Source organism: Hyposmocoma kahamanoa, unplaced genomic scaffold (genome assembly GCF_003589595.1).
Source record: "Hyposmocoma kahamanoa isolate Upper Pololo Valley unplaced genomic scaffold, ASM358959v1 65, whole genome shotgun sequence".
Lineage (NCBI taxonomy): Eukaryota > Metazoa > Arthropoda > Insecta > Lepidoptera > Cosmopterigidae > Hyposmocoma > Hyposmocoma kahamanoa.
This window is the reverse complement of record NW_020653853.1, coordinates 1,030,284-1,052,725: the sequence shown is the minus strand read 5'-3', so window position 1 is coordinate 1,052,725 and position 22,442 is coordinate 1,030,284. Positions and strand designations below refer to the sequence as shown.

General features: G+C 36.9%; 1 protein-coding gene across 3 annotated transcripts in view; it reads left to right on the top strand.

Annotated features, from left to right (window-relative positions):
* Nucleotides 1–22,442, top strand: part of LOC113231552 (stress-activated protein kinase JNK) — a 207,535-nt gene that overhangs the window by 165,562 nt on the left and 19,531 nt on the right. For all 3 annotated transcript variants that reach the window (XM_026465877.1, XM_026465875.1, XM_026465876.1), the window contains exon 4: nucleotides 5,150–5,189. The gene's annotated coding sequence lies outside the window, so the exon portion shown is untranslated. The remainder of the gene's footprint in view (nucleotides 1–5,149; nucleotides 5,190–22,442) is intronic.

Here is a 22,442-nt window from a genome sequence, read left to right as displayed (position 1 = left end):
AGGCATTGAGGAATTAATGATGACTGGCACTACGCAAAAACGTGATTAAATCTAAGTTTTGACGATTGCTGCACATTGGAAATGAAATTTAACGGGAGTTCTGAGTTCTGTATGTCTGTTTATGGCAACGTAGCTCTTCCAAACGGATGATCTCAAAGTATTTTTATTTATTGAATTTTTATTGAATTGATATTCAATTATTTTTTGTGAAATTACTCCACTAGTTTGTTATAATTATTAATACAAAGATCGAACACTCAGAAAAAATTCCTTCGATCCGGTCGGATTCGAACCGACGTCTTCTTGCATACCGTGCCAGACGCTATACCAACTAAGCCACGGAACGAACCAACGGACCTCACGAATTTTTCTATGTGCTTGCATCGTGTCTTTGTACTTGGTCTTTCAACGACTTTTTAGTCGTAGCGCCATCTATGAGAAATCTATGACAGATTTATCACCCAGTTAGTACCTTTACAGCTACAAATCCTGGCGAGAGATGGCGCTATTCACTGTATTAATTTTGTATTTTTATTTAATTTGAATTTTTATTTATTTGAAAGCTTATTTTTTTTGTTTATTTACCGTATAAAACAAACAATAATAAAATAAATTTTTCTAGTCGCATTTAAAAACCACTGAGGTTCGTCATAATGCGATGTTCGTCATAAAGTTGATGGTTCTTAGTTATGTTTGATAAACATTTATTCAGCTGTTTAATAAAAATCGTCAGCTCTTTTCTCAGTGTAGTGTGTATTTCAAGTGTATGTATATGTGATTTTAGTTTGAGTTTGTAGTGAGTGATCTCAGTTATAAAATGAATTGAAATTTGGTACACAATGAACATCCGGTCATTTTATAATAATATACCTTGAACTATTCACTACTACTACGACTACTCAACTCCTCAACTAATTACAATAGAACTATCTTGCTTGGGCTCATTAATCTACTCTTGACGAGTTGTTAGCTTACAGATGTTGACATTATTGACTTCTAGGGGTTCACTGACGCGATGGGCAAGCGGGTGAGTTTACTCCCCTAAACCCTTCAGTAAATATGGATACACAACAGAAAAGATGGCCCCGAGTTCCCAGCGGTGTAGCGGTACCTAACAAAGGCAACAGTGTGGGTAAAGGCGAAACCAGGGGTGCTAAAGTCTGTTTCAATCCATTTTGAACAAAAAGTAAACAAAACAATTTGGTTAAAATTCTAAAACAATCACTCAATAAATCGAATAAGTAACACTTTCAAGTATATTTCGAAGATTTCGACTTGATATCTCATCACTTTTTCCAACAATATTCAAAAAATCGTATTTTAAAAATGGTAATACAAAAGTGAGGTTATTTTTCATCTATACTTCTATGATTTGTCTATGGTTGCATAGTACTGTACGAAAAAAAAACAATCGGTTCATTCAATTAAAGTTTTTGTAATCGATTAGTAAATCGATATTTCAATCGCAATCAAACGAGTATCTAAGTGTAAAGATTTCATGGAGGATTTAAAATTAAGATTTGGGAAATTTTAAATATGCTTATATAGGTTATGTAAGAAAAACCGCAATAATGACTCAATCGAACAAATCCATTCATTCAATTAATTAATCGATTTGTAGTTGACATTACAATTGATCATCACTAAACCGTCTATGGTCGGGTCAATGACTTGTGTGTTTATATTTTGTTCAAAACGGATTGAAACGAAGCTTAAGAATCACTGAGTGAACAAAAGCTGTACACATTCGGGTACTAAATTGGCGGTACGACGATATCAAAGCAGTGGCGGGAACAAAGTGGTTAGACTTCAGCTCAAGACCGGGAAACATGGCATAAAATATACGCTATAAGCTTACCATCAGCGCCCTTCGAGTACAGTACAACAATGGTTTTCGGATTTTGTTGGGGCTGTCACGTTTCTGCAGTGCGTCAGACATGTTAGCGTTGATACATACGGAAGATTTTTATGCCATTATGCGTAAAAAGTCAGCCTCATTGCACTTTAGGTTGCGTGCCAGCTCCAACCCTGTACTGAAAACCATTGGCAGTAGATGCAATTCACCTTCTATGCGGCAGCTTTTTTAGCCTCGCGTATGAAGCGTAATTTGTATGTCAACTGTATTTTAAGTTATTTTTTTTAGTACTACTAACATAGTTTTTAAGAATCAACATTATTTACTAACAAACTGGACTATTTGTTGTCTGAAAAATAAAATTTATTATTATTATAAACTGCAGGAGGCCCTGCATCCTAAAGGTTGAGAACGGCTAAAGAAGAACAAGAAGGGGTACTGTTTTGTATCAGTTTTGCCGACTTAAAAAAAAGAAGGAGGTTCCTCAATTCGATTGTATTTTTTGAGTATAATTTACGCGAATTTGTGAAGCTATTTTAATGATTTTTTTTTTTTTTTTTTTTTTTTGTTGGATAGAGAGTACCTCAGTAGTGGTCCCATTTAAATTTCAAGGAAAGATTCCACCTCTAACGGTGGCAAACTACGTGATGAATCCGATTTCGCGCACTTTCTGGTAACTGATTTCAATGAAACTTGGCAAATAGATGTGATTCAACGAACTTTTGGGGTCGGTCTCTTTTATAAAAAAGTTATTTTTAAGTTTTGTTCACACTTTGTTCGAAATTTAAATATCAAAGACGTAACAATCACAAATATTTGATGCAAGCAATAACTCACACGGTGTAAGTTTAATGTTGCAACCCAGCCAAATTGGGTGGTCTGGCTCTTCCAGGCGAACGCGTTGGCGCCCGCCGCATATGAGCCGGGTCGAACCACTTAACTGTGAAATGTATAGTTTCGTACTTGTACGTTAACATGTTATAGTTGGGATGCCCTAATTGGAGGAACGCTTGCCTTTCATGCAGGAAGGTGCACTTTAATTCCTGGCACAGCTTTGCACAGCTGGATCTTGTTGATATAAAGGGTTTTCCATCAATTGCGGGTAGATATTGACAGTATATAGCGGCCATGTGCCCATATTGCTTGCCTTATCCCATGGGGAGACATGCGTGATGGTATATATGTGTATGATGAAACTTGTATTATGAATTGTTCTATGACAGATATAACTAGGACAGAAAAGGCAATACTTAGATTAAACTTGAAAACTCATACTCTAATAATTCTTTATTTCATAGGTTAGCAAAAAACACTTGAAGGGGATATTCCCTTGAGTGACGATTGTCAAAGTCAAATAATCATTTATTCCATAGGTAAAAATGTTTACACTTGAAATTGTCATTGTTTAAACTTCTGCTCGTTCACTACGCTGACCTCCCTGAGAAGAACGAGCAAGAAACTCTAGGAATGGCTCTTTTCAAATAAATTTAAGTGCTATGGAATACACTTTGAATCATAACTTAGTTCTAAGGTTAATATTATGGATATCTTCTTACTTAATGAAATTATGTATATTTTTACGGGCATACAAAATATTTGAATAAATGTACTGTGATGCCACACTCATGATACCAGTCTCCTTAAACTTTTCTAAGAGAGAAACCCGAGAACCTAAACGGTACACAGAACGAACCGCTCGTTACTGCAACACAAATATGGTTTGTATAACTGCCGGTTTACCCCACATGAGAATCCCATAGAACGTTATACTATGGAAGTAACTAAAGTAAACTAGTCTAGCATATCATATTAGCATGTCATACTGAACTGACGAATAAGAATTGATTGTATAGGTGACATTGACCTAAGCTGATTAGTGGTCATATTTAGTCAGCATTAACAGCCTGTATAGGCTTTGCTTGACTTAAATAATAAAGTATAATCTCGCTTTAAAAAATATGGCCAAACTTTTCATTCGTGGTTCTCTTTGTAGATAATAAATAATAATAACGCACATACTCACACATAGCCCCGCACTAGGAAAACCCTGTATCGGGTGCCAAGAACACACACTTTGGTAGACAACCACAAATTACACTCTAAAATCACGAGAGTAATGAATGTGGGCCTTACAAATATTTCTCCCGACCCGGGAATCGAACATCGAACTGCGTGGCAGTTCAGCATGTGACCGTTCGGCCACTGAGGCACTTTAATAATAATAGACGCTTGATTACTATATGAAAGGAATCAATATTATTAAAACATGCAAAAAATTCGGTCTAGGCATTGACATATCCGAATAATAAAGGCCAGATCAAAGATATCACGAATAAACAGGCGTGTATGAAAAGTCTGCTGCGGAAGACACATGTCGGGAGCGTAGTCGGTGAAGGGTCCATGGATTCTACACACCCATTGAGTGACAGGCGTGAATGTAAGTGTGTGTAAGTATGCCAGCCAAAGCGACGTCGGTCACATCGGTTTTATTCCCGACCACTTTACTTCGAGTCTGCATGCATTTAGTAGTAGTTTAGACTCCGGCAACTCATATACGAGCTAATTTGTGTCGTAAGCAATATAAGCGGAATAACCCAGGAATGCGCAATAAAATCCAGAACACAGTCCAGGACATATATCACAGTGAGCAACTCCGGAATGTAATATCTATTACTTGGACCGTGGCCTTGCGGAATCCGCTCATTTTTCTTCCTAGTGTCTCTTACTCTAGTGTCTATAACATTATCGCGCCACTAACTTATCTGCGTTACGATAAAAAATAAAGAATTAACAGTATCATAAGATAAGTAGTGCTACTCCCGCCTGTTCGGCGCGCCAATGCCTACACGTCCCTCGGACCGTAACATTGTCACATTAATACCATCGTCGTGTAGTTTTTATGATAAGTTTCTTTATGATATTGATATGTTTGCAAATTCTTTAAATTTACTACCTGCTTCCATTAAATTTAGTAACGACTCCGTGGTTAAGAAAATAGTGATAGAGCTGACATTCCATTGGTCCAGAATAATTTATTGCAACGCCACAACACGTAGATACAAAAAATAAAAAGTATTAATAAACAAAATAAAAAATTCAAAATGTTAGGTATATTTGTGTTAATGTTACATAGGAAAATTACGTTATATGTTTCAATAAATGGTACTATGGTTTATTTATATATGGTGTTCTATTTGATTGTATATGACAGTTTGTTACCTGAATAAATAAATAAATAATCATAGTTTATAAGCAATGAACTAGAATCTCACATTATTATGTATTTTGTTACAGTTCAAACGCTAACTGGAACCATGGATGTGAAAAACTTATGGTGAGTTGTGAAATTTAACTATTGTTGGATAGCGCGACTGTCTGAGCTACCTTCCATTCTATATGTCAGATTTCCACTATGGTGGTGTTGTTTAAAATAATTACGCTAATCATTGACTTACAATTATATGGACGTCGGGTCCGCGCTAAAAAGTGTCCGAACTTATAGGGCGTTAAAATCGTATACAGAGCGTCATTCACGCTTTAGTCTTCGTTTGTTCGACTGACAGCGAAGCAAGCAAAATTAGACAGTACTGCGATGACATTACAATTTAAATTCAACGTTTTAGCTTTTTCATATTCCTTTACATGTCACTACGTTTAAATAGGTTGACTTGGGACATTTTTTTCGTGGTTTTTGTATTAGACCCGTCGTCCATTTATTTATAAGTCAATGACGCTAATGTTATTTTTGAAGTAGGTTTATACTGTTGGAGGACCCAAAGACTGTTAACTTCTTAGAATTTTCAGCTATTCAATAAAAGGTAAACAAACTTTTCTCTCGGTGTAGTTAACAACTAAGTCAGGTCTCTCTCGCTGGGAACACGCAAACTTTCTCTTTTCCAACTGCCCTTTCTGTAAAAGATATTAGACCTTGTAGAATCTCTCTTTAACTTTACTAAGTACTGCTAAACGAAATGTTTATGTAACAAAATAATAATTTTGGACGATAGAGATATATATATATATATAGAATAATAGTTTTGGTACTTGTAAATTTACATTTTAAGAAAGAGATGTTATGAAATCAATGGAGATTTTGGATCGATTTTTGGCTTATTTTTTTTATGATTGTTTATTTAAATTTGTATTGAATTGATATTCAATTTTTTTTGTGAAATTACTACACTACGACGCTATACCAACTGGCTTAGTTGGTATAGCGTCTGGCACGGTATGCAAGAAGACGTCGGTTCGAATCCGACCGGATCGAAGGAATTTTTTCTGAGTGTTCGATCTTTGTATTAATAATTACTACACTAGTTTGTTATAATTATTAATACAAAGATCGAACGATTAGAAATAATTCCTTCGATCCGGCCGGATTCGAACCGCCGTCTTCTAGCAATCCGTGTCAGACGCTATGCCAACTAAGCAACGGAACGAACAAACAGACCTCACGAATTTTTCTATGTACTTGTTGTCGGATTTTTGTATTTGGTTTTCAACGAGTTTTAGCCGTAGCGCCATCTGTGAGATACCTATGAAAGTATTTCGTCACCCAGTTAGGTAACTTTACACTACCAGCCCTGTAATTAAATTTGTATTGAATAAATATTCAATTATTTTTTGTGGCCTACCTACTGAAAACAAATCAATATTGCTAAATTAAACGTAATGCATGACAGATCCAAACCAATATTATAAATGCGAAAATTTCTCTGTCTGTTACATTTTCACGACTAAACAGCAGAAACAATTTTGATCTTGTCACAAAAATAAATCTTAAAGGGGGTGAAATAGTATGAAAGTTTGTATGGATGGAGAACCAATAAAACTATGAAAATTAGTATAGTACAATACGATACCTCCAATGACTACACCATCTAATTTTTTTTCAAACTTTGCTTATATGTACATACAAACTGAAACTAAAAAGTTTACAATGTAATATGTATTTATATATTTTCTTCAAATTTAAATGGGCCCAATGCTGAAGTACCCTCTTTCCAACAAAAAAAGAATCGTCAAAATTGGTTCATAACTTCTGGAGTAATCGTATAACAAACACACGAAAAAAATCCTTCCTAATCTCCTTTAGGGAAACAGTCTTAGGAACCATTACGTCTTTTTTTTTGTAAAAACAAATTTGACATAGTAAATTTTTTGTTCAAGCGTGAATGTGAATTAATCCTCTCAAGTTCTTATAGGGATGGTATAGGATGAAAAAAATCTGAGCAGCAGAAGTTGGTCAAATTGAATAAAATATTTTTTTATACAATTCGTTACCTCAATAGAACCACTTACGCTAGTTGCCCTATATCTCCTATAGTTTTGGATTTGCCCATACTATCCCAATGTAATATTATTCGATGTACTACCTAGCAACCTAAAACTAAGATATATTGAACAGACACTGGTTACAAGGAAAGATTTTGCTATTATTAAATTCCTACTTTGTCTTTTCGTTGGATTAGGATCGTAACGACGACCGACCAATTTATCAGTCGGATGACCCGGGTCTTTACTCGGCTCGTCCGGAATTCCGGGATCCGGGATAATGCGGATTGCGATAATCGATGATTATCGTGGAAATTTTAAGCCCGGATTAGAAATGTGTGTCACGATTTTATCAACGAGTAGACTTTCAGTTGAAATGAAACGTTCATGCAAATGAGATCTTATACCAAAGGGATAACGTCTGTATAGCTTAATTTCAATCGCCTTATCTAGGAAATATATACCTTCTACATCTGCTTGCTTTTTCAAACCAGTCTGTAATAGTCCGTAAATATCGTTTACGTTTGCGTACAGTTATTAGGGCGCATTTATTGGACACGAATTTCGCGCAGTGACCGCGTGCATCTTACTGTCATGGCAAAGCGTCCGATTGGTTGTATTATTCCAAGGAATTTAATGTTGTTGTCTAGTAAATAGAATTCAGATTCGCCATTAATGTACCTGAAGGCGTGGTAACTGGGCGGCAGTCGCGCGGCGGCCGCGCGAAAACTTTCGTGTCGTGTAACTACGCGCTTACACTTTCAATGTACCTATTTCTATATGGCCGGTTATATACTTTTTGACGCAGACACTCATACTAGGGATATTATACACTAGGTAAACCCTGTGTCGCGGGTGCCATGGACACACACGTAGACAACCACACATCACACCCAAATTCAGGAGAGTAATAAATGTAGGCCATACAAATATTTCTCCCGGCACGGGAATCGAACCGAGACCTCTGCGTGCCAGTTCAGCATGGTAACCGTTCGGCCACGGAGGCAGCATATTGAACAACCTATAATCCGCCATGATTTTTTCTGCTTATGAGTACTTTCGAGAAAATTTATTCAGCAATATGAGGGAAAGCACCGCATTATATTTCAAACGTGCTTTTCAACAACTTGTGTACGTATTCAGAGAATTAAATCAGAGTAATACGAAACAAAAAACCCGTGTGGTCTCGTGGCTTGTATACCGGTTTACACGGTATCGCCATCTCTAAGGTCCCGGGTTCGATCTCGGGCCGGGTTTATGTACGAAAACTAACTTTTCTATATTATCTCGGGTCTGGATGTGTGTGGTACAGTCGTTGTTTCCGATTTCCTTAACACAAATGCTTTAGTTACTTACTTTGGAATCAGAGAAAGGCATGTGATGTTGTGTCATATTTTTTTTGAATAATCTCTGTACAGAGTACTAAAAAAACTGGCCTTTGAAATCGGTTACCGGAAAGTGCGCGAAACCGGATTCATCCCCTAGTTTGCCACCCTTAGAGGTGTAGTATTTTCTTCAAATTTAAATGGGACCTACACTGAGGTAACCTCTCAAAAATCGGACACAAAGAGTTATCGTGTAATACAAGAAAAAACAGTCGAATTGAGAACTTCCTCATTTTTTGAAGTCGGTTAAAATCATTTTCAATTAATAAGGTCATTGAAAATTTTTGCCTTGTAATTATTTTAGCGAATTTCAAATTTATTTAAACTTTGCTACATCCTGGACAGTAAAAATGTCATCAGGAACATAGTAAATAATAGAATAACTTTACCTCACTTCGCAAGAAAAAATGTCAAAAGTATAAAGCTTTCAGAATGAAAGCCACTCGACCTGGCAGCCTGGCAGCCATCGCATTCGCATCGAATATGTGCCGGCGACTTTTGTGAATCGAAAACTAATATCAGTCAGTCAAGAGCACATAAAGCTGGACTGTAGTGTCCATTCTACCGTTCTTAGTTTAAGCTGCATGGAGTTTATTTTAAATCTGTGTTGTGTCATGAAAAAATCATCCTCTATCTGGATAAACTAATAATTACATATATTAGGGACCACCTTACTATTTATTTTTGTCGTAATTATAGCATATTTTTTATTTCTATTGTCAGTAATTAGAAATAAATCTGCTTTTAAAAACTCCGTAACCAAGTTTTCAGTATTTTCTCGACGAGAAATGTTTTGTTGTAAAAATAAATAAAATTAATAATAATAACGCACACACTCAACACACATAGAACACTGTGTCACAGGTGCCATGGACACACACATAGACAACCACAAATTACAACCAAACACACGAGAGAAATAACAAATATTTCTCCCGGTCCGGGAATAGAAACCGGTACCTCTGCGTGGCAGACCAGCATGGTAACCGTTCGGCCACAAAGGTGGTTTGCAATTGCACGCACGCTGTGAATTATCAGGCGCATTACAGCTCTTTGCAACGATTGCAAAATAATCTTAATTGAAATCTTGTCACGAATTATATCCATCGTCGCCAAATCTACCAAAAAATATCACATCGCTCGCACGACGTCGAATTAATGGTAATAAATAGTATTTCTTTTTAAAAATAAAAGCCATTCGTAATTGGCACCAATTTATCAAAGCTCAGGCGGTTATCGTGCGCACACAACGGGAGACCGTAAAAATAGAAAAATGCACTACGGGACTCGAATTAAATATCACAAACGTTTCATTTTTATTGCTCTCCAGGGTTTAGGGATGTTTTTCGGCTTTTTCAATTCGGTTACCATTTCGTAAATATAAGTGTATACTAGATATAAATTGAGTTATTGAGTTATCAAATACACACACGGGCGCATTTAGCGGGGCACTAGAAAATAGCCTAGTTTATTTAAGATCTAATTTGAAATAATTTTTTTTTTTTCCACTTATTTGTTTTAACGCCCCACTAATAGAGGTTGTTTTTAATTTTGTGTCCTTTTTCGTGGAAGTGGTGATTGTGGAAACGCGGGTTATATTTATAAACTTGATGAAAGATTTGAGATTCTGGGACCAATAAAAAAAGAATTTGGGAACTGGAGGGACAGATCTAAAGTCCTTTCCAATCCATTATGCCAGAAAAGTAAACAAACCGATTTGGTTAAAATTCTAAAGCAATTCAGTAAATGGAATAAGTAACACTTTCACGTACATTTTGAAGATTTTGACTTGATATCTCATAACTCTTTCCAACAATATTCATTTGAATAACATATTAAAATCTTACTTTAAAAATGTTAGTTCAAAGTGAGGTTAATAAACAAATATAGATTTGTGAATAGTCTGTAACCACAGATAGCATAAGGCTGTACGGAATTCGGTTCATTCAATTAAAGTTTTTGCAATCGATTAGTGAATCGAAAATTTTATCACAATCGACAGAATATATAAGTGTAAGATTAGGAGGATTTAAATTACATTTCGGAAATTTTAAATTTGCTTTTATGTAAAAGTTTAATGTAAAAGTTAACGCTTGACTAAACACCTAAACTAGAACGTATTGCCCTGAACTCATTTCGCATTCATTTCCCCTGCGAACGTTACTGTACAGTCAAATTCGAGATGGTCCTATTCTGTCTACTTTAGAAGTTCTCCTTTGAATAGTCTCCGGCACCTGCATGTTGGCTTGCCAGCAAGTAACCACTGCAGTTGCTAATTCAAGCGACAGTTAGCCACCAGTAGTGAGGCGTCCATACAACTCGATTCCCGTTGGCCTGTCTGAAATTTTTAACGTATTACCAAAAGATTTACTAGACAGCGCGCATACCTCGCCACTTAAAAAACTTATATTCGAAATATTCAATGCAGTAATAAATGTGTCCCTGTCCCGATGAATCTCAACCAATCACAGCGTGAGGCAAGCCTATGGTGCACCGACTTCTTATTCATTCATGAAATCTGTGTATTCCTATCAAAATACACGCACACATTCGCAAAAATGTTCTGCAAAACATTATATAGATAAACCGATACAAATCTGTCGTCTACAAAACGAATAGCGTTCACGTAAATTTAAAAAAAAACACACAAGACCATTGACTTACAATTATATGGAGGTCGGGTCCGCGCTAAAAAGTGTCCGAACTTATAGGGCGTTAAAATCGTATACAGAGCGTCATTCACGCTGTAGACTTCGTTTGTTCGACTGACAGCGAGGCAAGCAAAATTAGACAGTACTGCGATGACATTACAATTTAAATCTAACGTTTTAGCTTTTTCATATTCCTTTACATGTCACTACGTTTAAATAGGTTGACTTGGGACATTTTTTTCGTGGTTTTTGTATTAGACCCGTCGTCCATTTATTTGTAAGTCAGTGCACAAGACCGATTTATTTTATTGTATGTAAAACTCTCTTAAAATAATTTAGCAAAATTATTATTTACAAATGTTTAATTAGTATTTTGTAAATCTTAAACGATAAGTATTCAATATCTGTTTGGATATTTCTTTTTAACAGAGCTACATAAAGAATGTAGAAGGTCATGTTAATTCCTAATAAAAATAGCAATCAACACTTAACATTCACGGAAGTTTGTTTATTATCAAACTTTTGTATCGCGACGGGCAGCACAAAATGTAGTAAATTACTTTAAAAACTTTTATGTGTACTATATGTTAACCAGTTAAATGAAGTGTACTAGTACAAATCTTGTGTGCTAATAAGTGCCGCCAAGACGCCTTTTTAACGGGAAACTATTTTTTTATTAAAGTGTTTTTTGTTTTCCGAAGTTTTAGTGAACTTAGTTTTGCTAAGGAAAATTGTAACGCCTCGCCACTGCTTGCCACTGACTGCATTAAGTGCCCTGCTCATTATACCCGTCTAATGAAAGAATACTTTGACTTTGACTTTGACTTTGAATACTTTGATCAAGAGTTTGCAGACCGATTGATTGCGCCTTGGCCCAATTTTGTGGCCACAGATTTGGAGGTCTTTTACTGGGGTTGCCTGAAATAAACAGTTTATATAATAACCAGTTGTTACACATATTTGTAAAATACCAACACTCTCGCGGGACTATATTACTAAACAACAACTTTTGTTCCATGACCTTAAATAATTCATCTTATTTTGCTTTCATACAAAAATAAATATGTTTGAACAGATCGTTCTAAACGGTAATAACTCTGTGCAGGACAAGTAGGAGTCGTCGAGGAGGACGCCTGCACGAGGAAATTACTTTTCTGCCAAATACAGATCTGAAAAGAGTCAATGGCACAACAAAAACTTTAAAGTTTATTTTTGGTAAATTATCCAATTTTTTTACAAACTGGGCAACACCTTGGTCCCGACTTATCGTTAAGTTTTGAGACATCCTGTATAAAGAAACATTTTTATACAGTATGTTATACCTTTACATGCGTATACACTTATTACAAAAGATAGCTATATTTTAAGGAATAGAAAATTAAAGGCGCAAGGTAATGTAATTAAAGAACTACCTAAAAGATAAAGTAGGTAGTATCACGCGCTGCTGGTACCGGTCAAGCATGTCCTGTAGATTGTATTGTAGCCTGGAGAATCCTTTTGTGTCCTTGTGGAGGTTTGTCATTTCTTGACGTATCAGGAAATGTTTATGGTAGCTTCGACATTAAGCATTTTTACACAAAAATGTGTATGAAATATTTATTACATGATACGTCGTTAAAGTTATACATATAAGAAACTATTGCATTTGTAATTTAGTATGATGAGAGAGAGCACGTGTGCTCGCTTCGGGAGTTTAGTACAGAGTGACAATGGAAAGAAGAAAAGTAAGTGACGAAGAAGTATGTGGCCAGGAACCAGAGAACCAACAGCATGTTGCATTCCGTTCAAACATATTATGTTTAGTTTTTTTGTATTTAGTTTACTGTGTCCCACTGCTGGGCAAAGACCTCCCCTCTTGACTTCCACAGTTCCCTGTTTGACGCAATATTAGACCAGTCCATTACATATGCGTCCAACTCGTCCCGCAAGTGGTCTGCTTCGTCGTCGCTGGCCGTTCTCTGGCACCCACCACACGACTGACGTGTCCATCTTAATTCCATTTCAGCTAGGCAGTCCTTTTCATTATATGTTTTAGATACTAATTTTTTAACAAAAACAGGAGTACATAATAACAAAGCTCTTATAATGTGACTTCGAAAAGTCATCATGAAGCTTCTATAGCTTTTAATCAACCTTAACAAACTCTCTCAAGTTTACCAATCGCGTTCAATTTCCCGGAAACTTTCAACTAAATACAGTCAACATTGCGTAACGTTTGTTTGTGAATATTATTACTAGCACCGTTGCTTCGTAACCTAAAAAATATTTTAACTAGCTGCAGTATACCACGTAGTATTAGTGGCAGTAGAGCTCCTTGCGAAAGAGTTCGTCTATGGAAGTACTGCCATCTTACCTATTTCTGCCGCCAAGCAATAATGTCAGCATTATACGTGTTTCGGTTTTGAAGGGTAAGAAGGGTGCTGGTGAAATTAGAAGCACATGGGACTAGTCAACTTATGTCTCAGGGTGACGGGCGCAGTGGCAATGCCTCTCAGATCTTTGCGATTTAAAGATCTTGAGTGGCACTGCAACTGTTACGGACAGGCGTGTAGCTTACCTTCAGGCGCACGACTTGTTCGTCCCGTCACTTAATAATATTAAAAAAAAACCAGCATGACGTAGGTGGCAGTAACTTAGGCTAGACAGAAAGATAAGATGTTAATTGTCTTGAATCACATGTTGTGTGCAACAATGCAATACAGTAAATGGATTAAAAAAGAAACACATAAATCACTTACTTACAACTTGTGTGTGCTGCAGCAAATCAAATAGGTCGTGCCTCAGTGCAAAATTTGCATAATATTGGTTTAGTGGCAGTAGTATTCAAAAATCCATTTCAAATGAACTGTATCTGTCGTGCTATCCCTGCAGAAGAAACAAGGCAACAGCACGCGTACTGTGCCGGCAATTATTTTTTTTATTATAATTATTAATACAAAGATCGAACACTCAGAAAAAAATCCTTCGATTCAAACGTCTTCTAGCAAACCGTGCCAGACGCTATACCAACTGAGCCACGGAACGAACCAGCGGACCTCACGAATTTTTCTATGTGCTTGCGTTTGCGTCGTATCTTTGTATTTGGTTTTTTCAACGACTTTTGAACCGTAGCGCCATCTATGAGAAATCTATGATATTTCGTCACCCAATTAGATACCTTTACAGCTACCAGGCCCGGTTAGAGATGTCACCATTCATTGTATTTAATTTTTTATTGAATTGTTATTCAATTATTTTTATGTGAAATTACTCCACTATTATATTTTTTTATTTACACTTTATTTATATTTTTTGTTGTCCAACTTTTTTGCACCTCCAGTAGTGGAAAACAAAATCATGTAACATCATTCGACCGCTTTGTTATGGTGACGAATTTATTCATTGTAAGCGTGTTAAGTTAAATGTTTGTGTTGTAACTTGTGAAAGTTACAAACGCAACTTTGTGTTTATATACTTACTCTCTTCTGCTACTAGTATTATCTCAAAATGGTTTTAAGTTATATTAATATTACCTATTTAGTTTCAAAGCGACATTGTCCTGTCACTTTGAAATTAAATCGTATAGGAATGACACATAAATATAGCGAAATTTTGGAGATAAATTATTAATATAACTTGAGACAACATTTTTTGACAATTTTTGAGATAATACTATGTTAGTTGTCACGTGCGATTTGTGCCCGTATCTATCTATTTTTCAACAGTTGTACAAAACAGTACAAACAAAATTATTTACTTAATTAAATTATGTTGTAAAATATAGTAAATAATAAATATAGTGTTTACTTGTGAGAAATTGATATTGAATTGACGTACTCATAACATCGTTCTGTAAACGAAAATATATATTTTCAAATTGACATTGCCAGTAAGAGAACTAAAATTACAAATTTATATGGCACATTGAACGCGGGTACTGAAAAAAATCTCGTCTGACAAATTTGTGGGTAGCCCGAGGACCTGATTGTGTGGTTTTTACCTTTATATTAGTAAAAGACTCTTCAAAGAACACCACATCTCGGTAACGTGTTGTAAAATCTACTAAATAACAAACAAAATGTTTACTTGTGAGAAATTTTTATTGAAGTGACATATTCGTAACATCGTTCTATAAACGAAAATTAATATTGTGTTCTTAGGTTTTCGCGATTGTTGCCCATAGGAAATGAAACTATTTTTCCGGATTTAAATCGCGCATATTTGTTTATTAAATTAATTTGTTATAAAATTAATATTTTCAAATTTACATTGCCAGTAAGAAAACTCAAACTACAACAAATTACAAAATACTATATCCTTGGCTTGCTCTATCCAATGTTTCAGGATACGACAATCATACTTTTCTCCTATAGCTTTTAGAATAGAATAGGTTTGACCGTAAATTGAACCAAGGATCTCCTCATCTAGCCAGTTAGCTGTTAAGCTGTCAAGGTATTGGATATAATAATAACCTAAAACATGGCGTGATACAATCAACTTTATCTGACTACGCAACACGTTTTTTAGACTTTGAGCCCGTGTAAAATTAGGACGAGATGAAAAGTAAACTAGGCGAAAAAATGGCCATTTTATTCCGAGAAAAGTTTTAATTAAATTACAAAATTGCCGTGAAATAGTGACTTCTCGGGAAAAGGAAGTCTTTTGCGAAAATAGATGTTGAGTTTTAGGAAAGCGAGCGGATGTTTGTGCAAGTCATTACTGTTGTGTGCTTCCAACATTACATTGTATTATAATAGCACATTTGGCCCAGTGGGTCGACTGTTGGAATCCCAATCAAGGGCATGACTTTAATTTTTAGGCGAAGATACATCTCGTAGCATTAGAGCTGCTTGTGAAAGAGTTCGTCCAGGGAAGTATTTCTGCCGCCAAGTAGTAATGTGAGCATTACTGCGTTCCGGTTTCGAAGGGTAAGGCTGCTGGTGAAAGTGGCACTTGGGACTTGTCAACTTTACTGACAGCCGCAGTGACAGCGTTCTTCAGGTCTTTGCAATGTAAAGCTCTAAGAAGCACTGCGGCTGTTTAGATGACGTAAAACATCGTTGTGTGAAGTACCGCCAATATTCCGTTATTTTCAGACATTTTAGAAATTTTTATTATGACAAAGTAGAAATTTCTATTCATAAAGATCAAAGTACTTTAAAGAAAATTTTAAATATTGTAACACGAAATAAAAACAATTACATTTAAAACTTTGCCAAAATGATCCGCACTCAGCCTATTGTTTCCATTGAAGTCGGATAAAAGACAAAGATAATGTCGCTTCGTCTAAGCAAAATGTAGAAAATAATAAAATAAAGTAAATGCAAATCAAAGGTAAAAAATGCGAGTGTACGTGTAGAGTGTATTGCAAAATTGGCACTCGGGGGTTTTCATCCTGCTTTTGGAATATTAAAACGTATCACTCGCTGAGCGTCGTTCGAAATGTCACGTCCGAAAGGGGTTTGAAAGTCTGCTAACTTTTCTTCACCCGCTTTATACGCCCACATCTTTCTTTTTATGATACCAAGTGACTCGACGAACAATTCGTGCGCCTGCTGGTAAACGACACGGCCGTCCATGCCATTGAGCTTTAAATCACAAAGATCTGAGAAGCACTGCCACTGCGCCCGTCACCCTGACACATAAGTTAACAAGTGCCTGTTTCACCAGCACCAGCACGCTTACCCTTCAAAACCGGAACACAGTAATGCTGACATTACTGTTTGGCGGCAGAAATCGGTAAGATGGCATTACTTCCCTATACGAACTTAAGCAAAAGAGAATTATCTCTACTGAGTAAAGGAAGTCCCAGCAAAATCGGCCTACAGGTTAGCGAGAGTCAAAGTTTTGGTCGGCCATTTTGTCCGCCATATTGGAGAATTTTAGACTAGAATATTTCATTGCTTTATACATCGTACAGGAGCGACATTTTCTTTGTTGATACTGGCTCATTACGGGCTTTAGAATAGGTGCAAAATTGGGACTATACAAATTTTTTATTGGTTATTTTTGTATGTTTTTTATACCTACATACCTGAATAAAATACCTGAACTTCGTGCTTTGTACTCTGTGAAGAAGAACATTCAAATTTACACCGACTTCAATGGAGAATAAATCCTCAAGCCCCGCGCTTTTCTTTTTATAATTATGTAAATGGTGGTAATAAAAGCGAATCATCGCCTGTAATAAAAGTCGTGTCGTTATCTGAACCCTTGAAACGCCTACGTCTCTAGTTGGAAGCTTGCCAAGCAAGTGATAGGGTTTTGATAACATTACACTTGGCTGGTAGTTCCACTTGACATTCTAAGTAGTTTAAAATATGCAAAAGGGTAGGCAGAGTAACTACCAGTTAGAAGCGACTTCAAAGTAAAGGACGTACGTGTCCAGAGCCCCCAAGTCTGAAAATTTTAAATAATCTCAGTTGTGTGTAGACACAGTGTCAATGGCAGAATTTTATACGTTTGGTATTCTGCTAAGAGTGGTTATATATGGCGACTTTGTAAACTCACGACTTCATCGATACAAAAGCGCGATCGCTACACTTTATAGGCGATTGCATCGTCTATCGTCGTATCGATGCAATTGTTTGCAAAGATGCGTTTGTAAAGGTAAACGATTGGCGACTGCATCGCGTTTGCATCGTGGTTGCATCGCTGCTGAACGCCGCCGTGTATAACCGCTCTAAAAGTTAAGAGTAGCGACTTGTCAGTGGCTAGACTTCGACATTACCGACACACAACTGAGATGATTTAAAATAGCTGACTTGGCGCTATGACTGTACGTTCTTTACTTTAAAGTCGGTTGTAACTGGTAGTCACATCTGCCATCCTTTAGGATTGTTTAAACTACTAAGAATATCGAGTGAAAATATATGCCAAGTTTATGCAATCAAAAACCTATTAAGTTTTAGTTAAATATACCGCACGCCTACTAGGTTTTAAATCCTTTATTACCAAAAATTTGAAATGAAGGTACATTTTTAGTTTAAATGGTAAAGCCTTAGAGTAAAAATATAACTCCAAGGTCAGAAAAAACTCAGTTCGTCTTTAGTCGACGTACACACCCTGTTGATTTTCATTTTGTACATCCTCGTGAACTTGATGGCTTACCCAACCTTGCTTACACTTTAATTAATAAGCCTATATAAATACTTCTATGTGTACGCTTATCTCCGGCCAAGGTCGATATTTCGAACATATTTTCCGCTACTAATTTTTTAACTTACAAAAGTCTCTTTATACATTCAGGCGTTACTTAATGGAGATCCATGTTAATAAAAATATAAGTAAATCGATTTGCAGTTTCACGAACCGAAAGAAGGTTAAATTGTACAAAACACGACAGAACACGTTCTCCAAAGGTCGTAACCCATCTTCAACATACGTACTGGTTCCGTCGCTAAAAATCTTATTTACCTCTACACGCCGCCACAGAGATCGAACCATCGACTTCTCGATAGGTAAGCAAACGTTTTCACACTGGGCTAACACCGCTCTCAATAAAGGAAAGACAAATAAACGTAAAAAAACCATTTTTAAGTACCAAAAAGTTTGAAACGGAGCGAATAATGTTTTTTGATTTTAAGTATCACATGTCAATGTAACGTTCAATAGCAGTAGAGAACCTTGTAAAAGAGTTCGTCCAGAGAAGCACTGCCACCATGCCTATTTCTGTCGCCAAGCAGTTATATGAGCATTATTGCATGCTTGTTTCGATGGCCAAGGGTGCTGGTGAAATGGCACGGGCACGTGAGACTTGTCAACTTATGTCTCAGGGTGACGGGCGCAGTGGAAGTCCCCCTAAGATCTTTCTGATTTAAACCTCTGAGTGGCACTGCAACTGTTATGGATAGACGTGCGTGTGTAAACTATATGCACAAAATCCACAGTTCTTGTTATCTATTATTTATTTTAGACAAATATTACGACAATGAGTCAGAGTCGGAGGCCGGAGGCAAGCCTTGATGGCATGACACCACTATGCGGAGACTTATGACTCACCCTACCCGCATTTCGATTGTGTGGTAGACTGTGGTGGACTTGCCCAAAATTGGAACATACTCATATATCAAGCCGGGTACACTGAGTAAAATATATTTAAGATCAAAAAAGAAACTAGTAGATAATTTATTTTTTCTTTATAAAACTTACTGGTGTACGCCTTAGTTACGGCACATATGATGTGTATTTTTAAAGTGGTTTTCAATTTGACACCATTATGATGGAATATTTAAAAGGCTATTCGGTAAAAGCTAAAATTATAAAGCTCAGATCACCGCTGTCAATGTAGATAAATTAACAGCCTAATGAAAACCTCTTTTTGGACACCACATATCAACTTATGTCTCAGGGTGACGGTTGCAATAGCAGTGCCCCTAAGTCAAAGTCAAAGATTATTTATTCCATAGGTAAAATAAATTTACACTTGAAATCGTCACATTTAAGCTACTGCTCGTTCACTACGCTGACCTTCCTGAGAAGAACGAGCAAGAAACTCTAGGGATTGCTCTTTTCAAATAAACTTAAATGCTATGGAATACATTTTGAATCAAATTTGTGTGGATTCTGGAGCCATGTCGTCTTTCCATACATCTTTATCTAACACGTAGTCTTCAATTTTGTAATATGATTTTTCGATCAAAATATTTTTAATGTAGTTTTTAAACTTAGGAAATGATAAACTTAATATATGCTCCGGAATCTTATTGTAAAAACGTATACAGTTCCCCATAAAAGAGTTGTTTACCTTGGTTAAACGAAATCGTGGTACCATGAGTTTGGACTTAGCTCTAAGGTTAATATTATGGATATCTTCTTTCTTATTGAAATTATGTATATTTTTACGGGCATATAAAATATTTGAGTAAATGTACTGTGATGCCACAGTCATGATACCAGTCTCCTTAAACTTTTCTCTGAGAGATACCCGAGAGCCTAGACGGTACACAGAACGAATCGCTCGTTTTTGCAATACAAATATGGTTTGAATATCTGCCGCTTTACCCCACATGAGAATCCCGTAGGACATTATACTATGGAAGTAACTAAAGTAAACTAGTCTAGCAGTACTAACACCGGTAAGCTCACGTATTCTGCGGACTGCGTATGCAGCGGAGCTTAATCTGCTGGCCAGGGATGATATAAGGTATGGACAGGCGTGTCGCTTACCACCAGGCGCACTTGTTCGTCCCGTCACTTGGTATTATAAATCAAAATCCAATGCTAAGTAATAAAATCCGTAGAGCGAAGCATCGGAGTCCAATTACTCGCTACTGAGTTTCGCACTTGACACAGTTGCCGGCACTCGACTACGCGAGACTGCACTGCGCCCTCGCTATGTTTTGCTTTCGGATTTTTATTTTTATTTCGTAATTGTAGTTGCGGAGCAAACAAACCACGAGCCTTTATTGACCCTTTGTGGATCTCTACGTAATTCAACTCATCGCTCTCGTGCTATGCCTAGTGTAACTTTGTATCTCAGATCTGCGTTGCGTCGTAAATAACTTAATATTCATTGTGTTTCAGAACAACAAGCTTTCATATCGCAGAACTTTGAGTAGCTTTCTACACAATGTTTTCCACGCCACATACTCGTTACACGTTTTGAAACAATATTAAGACATATGGTAGTAAAAACGTTATGATGATCAATGAAAATAAACATTGACGTTAAAACAGTTCAAAAATGGGAAATGGAAATGGTTCCTTCTCAACTTTTTTTTAAATAAAAAAATAAATGCGCATTTGACCTCCATCTCACTTGAAAAGACCAAATCAAAACAGAAAGTCAAAGGCCCAAATTATACCGTTCAGCGAACACGTTTTCCAGACGGGGTTTTACTAGTAGCAGTAGCGCTCCTTGTGAAAGAGTTCGTCCGGGGAAGTACTGCCACCAAGCAGTAATCTGAACATTACTCCGTTCCGGTTTTGAAGGGTGCTGGTGAAATTACAGACACATGAGACTTGTCAACTGACGTCTTAAGGTGACAGACGCAGGGGTAGTCTCCCTAAAATTTTTGCGTTTTAAAGCTCTGAGTGGCACAGCAACTGTTATGGATAGTTGTGTCGCTTATCACTAGGCTCACGACTGGTTCGCGCTCTCACTTACCATTTGCGTTTCAAACCCAGTGAAAAATCCGCACAGATAAAGTCATTGTAAGATCTGCTAGCTCGCCCCGCTTAATTTGCAGAGCGGTAGCCACGTTCAATCAACAGTCGCAGTCTGATTAATGGGATTTGTCTTTGTGTTTGTTCGTCATGTTAAATAAACGCTTGACTGCTTTGCCCGGCGAGGCAAGGCGATGATCCAAAGTCCCGGCCCATCACGCTCCATTGTAAAATTTTACCTAGTTAACAACGGTATCTTTCAATACCTAAGAAAAACAATGTTCCGTATCGTTTAAATTACGCAAATTTATACGTCACCTGAGAGAGGGAAAGTAGCATTACACTGGTGCAAGCGAGAAAGGTAGATTGCCTCATCTCGCTGGTAAAAAGTGTGAGTTTTAGGATAATAAAATGATACCGCAGTGTGACGTCTTTAGTAGCTCTACATGGTATTGTACTTACATTATGTTTATATAGAAATGAGTTAGTCCAAATAATTTATTAACGCTAAACTTCAGTCGGTCACTCGACGAGGGAATATCGTTCATTTCATATCACATCGCTATTACGGCGGACGACGCCGCACCCCGCGGGACTCGTTCTGACCAAATCGCTGCTACACCACAAGCTCTCCTTGCTATCTATCACGTCTATCTACTAGCTGATTGTTAATTAATATTTCAAGAAGGGCATGCTCCATCGTCGTCACTTTCCATCAGGTGAGATGGAGGTCAAATGTGCATTTATATTTATAAAAAAAAAATATTATTATTTGGGTAATTAGATGGGTTGGTTACAGCGAAAGTACTCTAAACAAACTATGTAATTACTAAAACTTTTATAAACTTTTTTCTTGTGGGACGAACAAGTCGTGCACCTGGTGGTAAGCGACGCGCCTGTCCATAGCAGTTGCAGCGCCACTCAGAGCTTGAAATCGCAAAGATCTGAGGGGCACTGCCTCTGCGCCCGTCACTCTGTGACGTAAGTTGACAAGTCCCATGTGCCTATAATTCAACCAGCACCCTCAAAGCAGTAATGCGCACATTACGCTATACGGCTACGGCTATATACGGCTATATGATATTTCATTCAGTCCAGCGCTTGGCAATGGGACCTTTATCTAGAAGTCCGTTGGTCCAGGCTATTTTCAATGCCACCTTTATAAACAAGTCCTTTAGTAGCGGATCTTGT